We start from the raw sequence: 8,974 nt of genomic DNA, 5'->3' as shown, positions 1-8,974 counted from the left end.
AGTTACAAGACAACTTCAATATGACTTGTAATTTTACATTCTGTTGTAGATGAAAGAGAATAGAACTTGATATCATTGTGATTAATGTTTTTGGAAATAGAGTTAGGCATGTTATCTAACTCCTGATTTGTCTTGTGGATTTTGATTTTGGAATTTGATATTAAATGCCTTGTGCACTATGTATGGGGTTCGCCTTGTGGTGCACGGCACGGTCTCGTACCGGGCCGTGTGAGATGATACATTTCATCTACTTGGGCAGCGCAGAGGAGCCGCATGTGCTCTAAGTAGCGCATCAATCGGCGAAGGTTGTCGTAGTTACCACAAGGCATGGGTAGAGAGGCACCCAATTGAGAAAGAGTCATGGGTTCGCGGTGCCCATGAATGATGTCTTCGATGCCCAAATCAAGTGCCCATTTGAGGCCTAGAGAGTCCATGGATGCCACTATGTTGCTCCAAACAGAGCAAGATCATCCAGCTCTTGATTTTTCAGCCCCATTGCTTTGCTTGGATGACTAATTTTTATCTTTGTTCCCAGCTTGTTCCCTCTCATGGGTTTACACGGTGACAGTGTTCCAAAGCTTCTTTAATGGAATTGAATAGTGGGTTGAACACTTGGCATTTTCTTATTGCAGATCCCCTGCTAGGTTTGTGCTCTCGGTCTCCATATCATTTTCCTTATAAGAAATGGTTTTGTTGAGTGCCCAAGGAGCATTGAAAATTTAAATCTACAATAAATTTACATACCGTTGAAAATGTAAACCTATTTTTTTTCTGTTATTTGGCACTGAATTCACATGGGCTCTTTTATTAAATACCCGTGCTGCCTTACACGCGGAACACGAGATTTGGGATCAATACGATTTAACGTGCAATTTACCAAATGACTCTACAAAAGATTCTGCCCCAAACTAATATGATTATGAAAGACACTTCATGTTGCAGGGATTTTCAAAGTACGTACAGGCGGGCAACCACATGGTGATATTGTGGGCCCAAGTCTTTTGGTAAACGATCACATCCATTAGATCAGCAAAAGGATATATAAAATTGGGCCGAATAACGTCTTAAGCGAAGCGTTCGAGGACGTACGACAGCTCTACAGATATTGAGGATTATCTATTCTCTGTTTGGTATTTCCATCTTTCTATTGCGATTTTCATTTTTATAATTTCCCTATTTGCACCAACAAAAATTCTAGAAAGATTCAATTAGATCAAGGGTATAGAATCATTTGTTCAATGTAAATGAAGATCAACGGATATAGACGTCAATACACATAGGCGAGGGTCATGCCAGTTAAGGATACTTTTATCTTCATTGAAATTTTAGGAGATATTGCATGTCCCCTCGTACGCTGGCATTTGGTGGAAATGTAGGGAACGTGCAACTAGTGGAACCTAGGAGGTTAGACCGTTATTAAGAATTACCTACCGATTCTACTTTATCTCTGAGCTCAATCGATGAAGTGGGAAAGACTTGTTGAGCAATTATCCAGATGGAAAGGTTCAAAGAAGTGGCACATTTTTTGCCAATCGAGGGAGAGTGGATGATAACCACATGGAAGAATGGAGGACGTGCAAGTCATTCACGTTCTTCATGTGTCAACATCCCCACATTTGGCATCACATCTGTACTATAAAAGTCATTTCCATTTGTGTAAAGGTACAGGAGCCCAAGGAAGAAGTGTCGTTCCCTTCCTCTCTTTCACCTGAAATCCAAACCCAGGGACAGAAACATTTCGGCCATCCAAACTCCTCGAATTTAGTTTCCGATCTTTGCCTCCAAGGAGGCTAGCATGCCTGCGCATCACACACCCATACACATGGCACACGGCGCAATGCACTGACCAACCGCGCCTAGGTCCGACTTTAGACCAAACAATATATAAATACGGAGCATCAAGGCAATTTCGCACAAACTCATTTATGCCCTCTCTTTTTCAGGAGAGAAGTGGCACCCTCATTGTTGAATTTGGATTATTTATTTAATTCTTGAGGTGGCACTTCTCTTTTGAAAAAGAGGAGATGCAACATTGCTTTAGCTAAAATGCTAGTACATATTACTTGTCACCAAAAGCGTGGGTTACATGCGCTTTTTAGTAGAGCTCACATCGTTTTTCTTAAGTCGTTTTCTGTATCTTATTCTTCATATAATATATATTGGGGAAAATGTTGGTGAGCTAGAGCTCATGTAAGCTTATATCAGCTAGACCTCACTAGTCACTAACATAGGGGGCCCACATTGTTTCATAGGATCATCTTAACCCTTCTATTTGTGGAGGTTAAAATGGACGGGTATAAACCTCTATAAATTTACCTTTAGCGTGATGGTTGATTACATTTACAGATTAGTATGAAGATTCTCTACAAATTACAAGAGATCTGGTTGTTCCTAGAAGCAACCCATCAAGATAAAGAAAATGGAAAAATAACAGATAAAGCATAGAAAGGGATACGCAATATCTTTTGTGATTTCGATGATGATATCATATCCTCACCAGTAATGACCTGCACCTAGATCCTTTGATCTTAGTTTATCTTGATCAGATGATTCTTTATCCTTCGACTGATCCAATGGATTAGATCTTTCAGCATGAGTCTTGGGCCCACCATATGAACAATTTTAATACGGAACGCGCGAGTGCCACAACAATACATTGAAATACCCTCACTTAGAATAGCCTTCATAATCAAATTATTCTGGAGCATAATCTAATTAATACGTATGGTCAATGGGTCAAAAGAATCAAAATTACATATTATATCCTGTTGTTTCCGATTCTCACATGTTCCTCGTGTAAGATAACACAGCTCATAACAGGGAATTAGAGGCATTTGATTAAAAAAACGCATGTGAAGTTGTGAGCCCAAGAGTTCGGTACCACTAAAAATGGTTTTTTTTATTCACCCAATGTACACTCCCATAAAGTAGCATAGTAAACATGCCACTATATAAATCGATGGAGGGAACAAGCTGGGAGCATCTCTCTTCTTCTTTCTAACAAAGAGTGAGGCAAGAGTCATCCAAGAAGAAGCAAAGCAATGGGGATAGAAGCAAGAGAAGAGCTGGATGATCTTGCTCTTGTTTGGAGCCACATAGTGGCATCCACGGACTCTCTAGTCATCAAATGGGCACTTGATTTGGGCATAGCAGATATCATTCATGGGCATGGTGAACCCATGACTCTTTCTCAATTGGGTGCTTCTCTACCCGTGCCTTGTGGTAACTACGACAACCTTCGTCGTTTGATTCGCTACTTAGTTCACATGCGGCTCCTTCGCACCCAAGGAGATGATTTGTATCATCTCACTTCTGCGTCGAAATTCATCCTTGTTGAGGACCCAACGAGCTTAGTCCCATTTGCTCGGCTGATACAGCAATGGGATGCAGACAGTTGGAACGCACTCGGCTCTTTGTTGGAAGCAAAGGCAACTACCTCGAAAGGAGAAGACATGTGGAGCAATGCCGCTAAGAATGCCAAACATAACAAGCTCTTCAACGACGCCATAGCCTCCGATGCCCGATTAGTGACCCCGGCCTTGATCAATGGTTGTAGGGACATTTTCCGAGGGATCAAATCTTTGGTGGATGTCGGTGGAGGCACAGGCACAGCCTCTAGGGGAATTGCCAAGGCATTTCCACACATCAAGTGCAGTGTCCTTGACCTTCCTCACATTGTCGAGACGATACCCGATGTGGAACGTGTTGCGGGTGACATGTTTTCTTTCATACCCCACAACGACGCTGTTATGTTGATGGTGAGTATATATATATATATATATATATATATATATATATATATATATATAGAGAGAGAGAGAGAGAGAGAGAGAACATTTCCTACACACTTGTGTAGGTAAGTTACCTACGCACTACCTTAAAATACAGTGGGGGCCTCCATTGTTTGGGTGATCCAAACCATTCATTTGAATGATCCTCACATAGATAGGGTGTCCACAAAAAATCAGATCCATAGGATCATCCTAACCATTTTTTGCTCTGGAGGCAAAAAATGGACTAATTTGTGAAGGTTTATACACGTCCATTTTACCTCCACAAATCGTAGGGTTGGGATGATCCTATGGATCTGATTTTTTGTGGACACCCTATCTATGTGAGGACCATTCAAATGAATGGTTTGGATCACCCAAACAATGTGGGCCCCCATTGTATTTTAAGCTAGTGCGTAGGTAACTTACCTACACAAGTGTGTAGGAAATGTTCTCTCATATATATATCATCCCAACCATTCAAACTATGGAGGCAAAAAATGGACTAATTTGTGAAGGTTTTTATACACGTCCATTTTAACTCCACAAATCGTAGGGTTGGGATGATCCTATGGATCTGAATTTTTGTGGACACCCTATCTCTGTGAGGACCATTCAAATGAATGGTTTGGATCACCCAAACAATGTGGGCCCCCACTGTATTTTAAGCTAGTGTGTAGGTAACTAACCTACACAAGTGTGTAGGAAATGTTTTCTCATATATATATATATATATATATATATATATATATATATATATATATATATAGAGAGAGAGAGAGAGAGAGAGGAAACTGTTGGTGAGCTTAAGCGCACCAAACTTATGGTGCGCTTAAGCTCCCCAATCACATGGGTCCCACATGTTCTGTGGTGATCCAAACCATTCATTTGCAAGGCCTTATCATAGATAGGGGGTGTACCAAAAATCAGCTCCATAGGATCATCCTAACCCCTCCATTTGTGGAGGACAAAAATGGGGCAAATTTGTGTCTGTCCATTTTTGTCCTTCACAAATGAAAGGGTTAGGATGATCCTATGGAGCTGATTTTTGGTACACCCCCCATCTATGTAAGGGACTTTCAAATGAATGCTTTTGATCATCCTAACAAAGTGGGCCCCCATGTGATTGGGCGCTTAAGCTCACCATAAGTTTGGTGAGCTTATATATATATATGTTACTTTGTCGCTTTATTTCCTTCATGTCGAATTTAGTTTAGGGGCTGTTTGGATACGCAAATTTTAGAATCTTAGATTTCATCAAAATCATGAGTGGGAGAGAGGAAAAGGAGACCAACAGTCGTTTTCTGATTTCTCGTTACTCTTTCTGACAGCAAGAAAGCAGGAGATCATCCCATGTTTTCAGGATTTAGAAATCTCGGGATGGGGGAGAGATTTCTAAAACCCGGATTTCTTACTTAAAATCCAAGAAACACTGTCAGGACAGCATACAGCAGCTTGATCATGAACTGTCGTTTACACTGTTTTCAAACAAAAAACCTGGATTCCAAAATTTGAGTATCCAAACGGCCCTTAGTGTGGCTTATAATAAGGCTACTGATGATGGTCAATACAACCCGTAAAAATCTACTTTCTTGTATAGCTAATGAAAAGGCTAATGTTTTGTTAATGGTAATGGTATGTAACATGTGTTGGTTGTAGAAAATACTACACGATTCGGATGACGAGGACTGTGTGAAGATTTTGAAAAGATGCAAGGAGGCTATACCAGAGAAGGGAGGGAAGGTGATTATAGTAGACATTGTATTGGATATTGAGGAAGGTCACGAGATCACTCACACCAGATATGCCTTCGATGTGATAATGATGTTATCCACTGGAGGTAAGGAGAGGACTGAGAAGGAATGGAAAAGGCTAATTTTCAATGCTGGATTCAGTCAATGTGAGATGACACCCATTAACTCTCTGCAGTCTGCCATTGTCGCATCTCCTTAATCTCATGCCTTATCTTCTCCAGTTGTGTTTTGTTTGTTTCTCCCTTCATCTCTTGTATTGCTGTGTTGTTGTAATGATGCCTAAGCATTTAGTTCTAGTTTTCTGGCTTGCTTTGTAATAATCTTTCTAATATTTACAAAAAGACAAAAAGAGTGAGGCCTCGTCACAAAATGTGGTCCTTAATTAATGTAGTACTATGTGAGGGAGGCAATTATGTTTATGCTTACTTTTGGTAACTACCTTTCCTGTTTTCTACTTAAGGCTGTACATGAGGGGTATATTCATCTTAGCAGGTCAAAGTTGGAGTGGAAAAGTTTAAACTCTCCAAACTTGACTAGAGTAGTCACCTAAGAAGGGCCTAATAACCCATAGTTAATTCAATAATCAACTTTCCAAAGTAGCTACATTGTCTGGTTATGGAACTCGATGGTGATACGAACTACTTCGTTCCTATTTAAAGAACCAGTCTCTACTAGAATACGTGCTGGATTCCATGCGAAAGTAAAGATTCCACATGGTGTGTTTGGTTGCGGAAAAATGGGCATTTCGTAGCATTTCAATGGGATTTAGAAAGCCAAAGCATGTTTGGTTGTATTTTTTGGTTGAAATCCCGTTTTGACCACTCTGCTTGTCAGAAGCTTGTTGGCTGACATGGTTCACAATTAAGAGCCGAATGGCGAACCATGAAATCGAAGTTTTTTCTCTCGGATCTTAAAATTTCAGCTTTTGAAATGACTTTTCAACTTTTAGCTTTTCAACATATGCAAACATCACCAAAATTCCAACTTTTATCTTTCCAACCAAACAACACTTTTAAAAAATGCCACTTTCTTTCCCTTTGACTGACATCCTATTAAAATCATGTTTGACTTCTAATTCCAATAAAACCCCACCTACCATATGGAACCAAACAGGGCAATGTCATAGGAAAAGTGAATGGATGTGCAAGGGCTTATTCGGACTTGGGCGCCCTTCCCTTAATGGCTAGCATTTAAGGTGGAATTCTGCATCGATCCCTAATTATTACTGCAGTGTACCCTTGATGTTGATGAAAATTCCACAGGAACAACTTGTAGTGCCACAATGCTTCCACCTTAACAGTTAAGGGCTAGCTTTCAAGGGTGAGTTCGGTTTCTAAGAGTATGAGGGGTCCATACATTAGTTTAAGGTCACGGGTTATTTAATACAAATGAGAGGTTTGGAATGTACACTCTAAAGTGACTGAAGGCAGAGAGATCCCCTCCCCCGCTCCCAACACACACACTCACACACACACACACAAAGAATTTTTTGGGGTTAAATATAGGTCATGCCAGTCTCCCTATATAGATTGCAAATCCTCAAGAGTTCGCGACTACAATGCCCTATGCTATTCCTAAGCTTCAAGATTGGCGGTCACATAACACCAAGGTTTTAAATTTCGACCGAAATTTCGGACCGAAATTAAGGGAATATCACCAAAAAATCTGGTTTTATTAATTATTTAATATTATCCCTAAATTTCAGGGATTTCGCCGAAATTTTGTAGGGGATAAAATATTACGGTATTTGATTTCGAGAGATTTCGTCCGAAATTTCAAAATTTCGGTGAGGACCGAAACGCACTCCAAAACCGAAATTTAAAACCTTGCATAACACCGATAGCCCCTTCTAGTTTTTCCTAGACAAACTGACTCCTATGTATTGGAGTTTGAGTCCAAAACAGATTTTTGGACTCAAATTGTTGAGATTCAACGCCGACACTAAACTGATTCCTTAAGAGTTCGCGACTACAATGCCCTATGCTATTCTTAAGCTTCAAGACTAGCGATCACATAACACTGATCGCCCCCTTCTAGTTTTTCCTAGACAACCCGATTCCTATGTATTGGAGTTTGAGTCGAAAACAAATTTTTGGACTCAAATTGTTTAGATTCAACACCGGCACTACACATGACGTCGGAGGTGTCGGTCCGACATGGCAAACGCTGGCCCATATGGATTATTCCTAGTTAAACTAGGACCTTAAGTTTTCGAAGTTTCTAATTTTATTGAAGTGAATATGAAAAAAAACGGAAATATTTCTTATCTGTTAGTTTCTTAATTTAATGGTTTTTAGGTTTTAAAAAGTGGTAGAATTAGAGAAGTTTATTTTAATGTCTTTGGTTAGTTTTAGAAAGTGTAAGAGAAGGAAACCGTCCTTCATATTTAGAAAGAGAGGAGAAACGTTTATGTGGACCAAGTCTCCGGTCAAAGCTTGTGGGGCCTCTATGGTGGAGTAGGGGTAACTAGTTGTGTGTTTCTTTGAACAAGGGGTATTTTTGTAATAATTGTGAGGTGAGGGGATGATTTGTAGTGAGGGGTGGGATTGTAAATTGAAGGGATAGAAGGGGTAAATGGAGTTAAAATAGATTTGACCGTTGGACTACCCAATTTCTTGAAATTTATTTTATACACTAGTTGCAGTCCCGTGGCGAAGAAAAAATTATGAACGTGATAAAATCGGATATGATCTTGATAAAATCGGGATGGAGATGGATATGTACTAAAATACTAGTTGCAGACTCGTGATCGAATGTTAATTTAGATTGAAAAGGAAAAAAATACTAAAATAAATAAAGAGTGCAATATATTCTTGAATTACTATTCATCCGTATATGAAAAAGATTAATAAAAAATCACTAAAAGCAAAGAAAAGATGCATTTACATCCAACTAACACCAAAAACATGAGTTATAGAAGAATCGGACTTGTCATAGCCAAATTCATATCTCTTGCAAATTTTCATCATTGAACCCCACTTTCATAGTAAAACCAGTGAGTGAAAAAAGACTTGAAGGAAAAGAGAGAAAAAATCAACCAATTCACTATGAGCTTGATCGATTTCACCATAGGAAAAGCTTAGCTGGATAGAAGATGAGGGGCTTTGGTTTTGTCTCGTAAAGAAAAAAAAATTGCCATGAAGTTCATGAATTTAACAACAAATTCACATGAAAAAACAAACACAAAGGATCAATGGAAATAACAAATTAAAAGAGTCCCGCCAGCTGGAGTGGAGAGGCTGGTAGAGATTTTTTGGGAAATGATATTTACGCCCCTTTCATCACCGGGGACACCCATTTGCCAGTGTACTTTGCAATCAAAGCCACTGGATTTTTTTGACATAAAGTACATCATCTCCCTTTTTGCCATTGATACACTGACGTTGGGTGTCCCTGGTGATCAAAAGGGGCGTAAATATCACTTCCCGATTTTTTTCGTCTAAGAATAGC

The 8,974-nt window shown here is 39.5% G+C and overlaps 1 pseudogene; it reads left to right on the top strand.

Moving 5' to 3' along the window:
- Window positions 1–3,041: 3,041 nt before the first annotated feature.
- Window positions 3,042–5,723, top strand: LOC143891892 ((RS)-norcoclaurine 6-O-methyltransferase pseudogene; annotated as a pseudogene).
- Window positions 5,724–8,974: the final 3,251 nt, after the last annotated feature.

The sequence above is a fragment of the Tasmannia lanceolata genome, unplaced genomic scaffold (assembly GCF_043159265.1).
Source record: "Tasmannia lanceolata isolate RefF3 unplaced genomic scaffold, GAP_Taslan_0.1 ptg000015l, whole genome shotgun sequence".
In the NCBI taxonomy this organism is placed as follows: domain Eukaryota; kingdom Viridiplantae; phylum Streptophyta; class Magnoliopsida; order Canellales; family Winteraceae; genus Tasmannia; species Tasmannia lanceolata.
The sequence above is the reverse complement of the archived record's forward strand: the minus strand, read 5'-3'. Positions and strand labels throughout refer to the sequence as shown.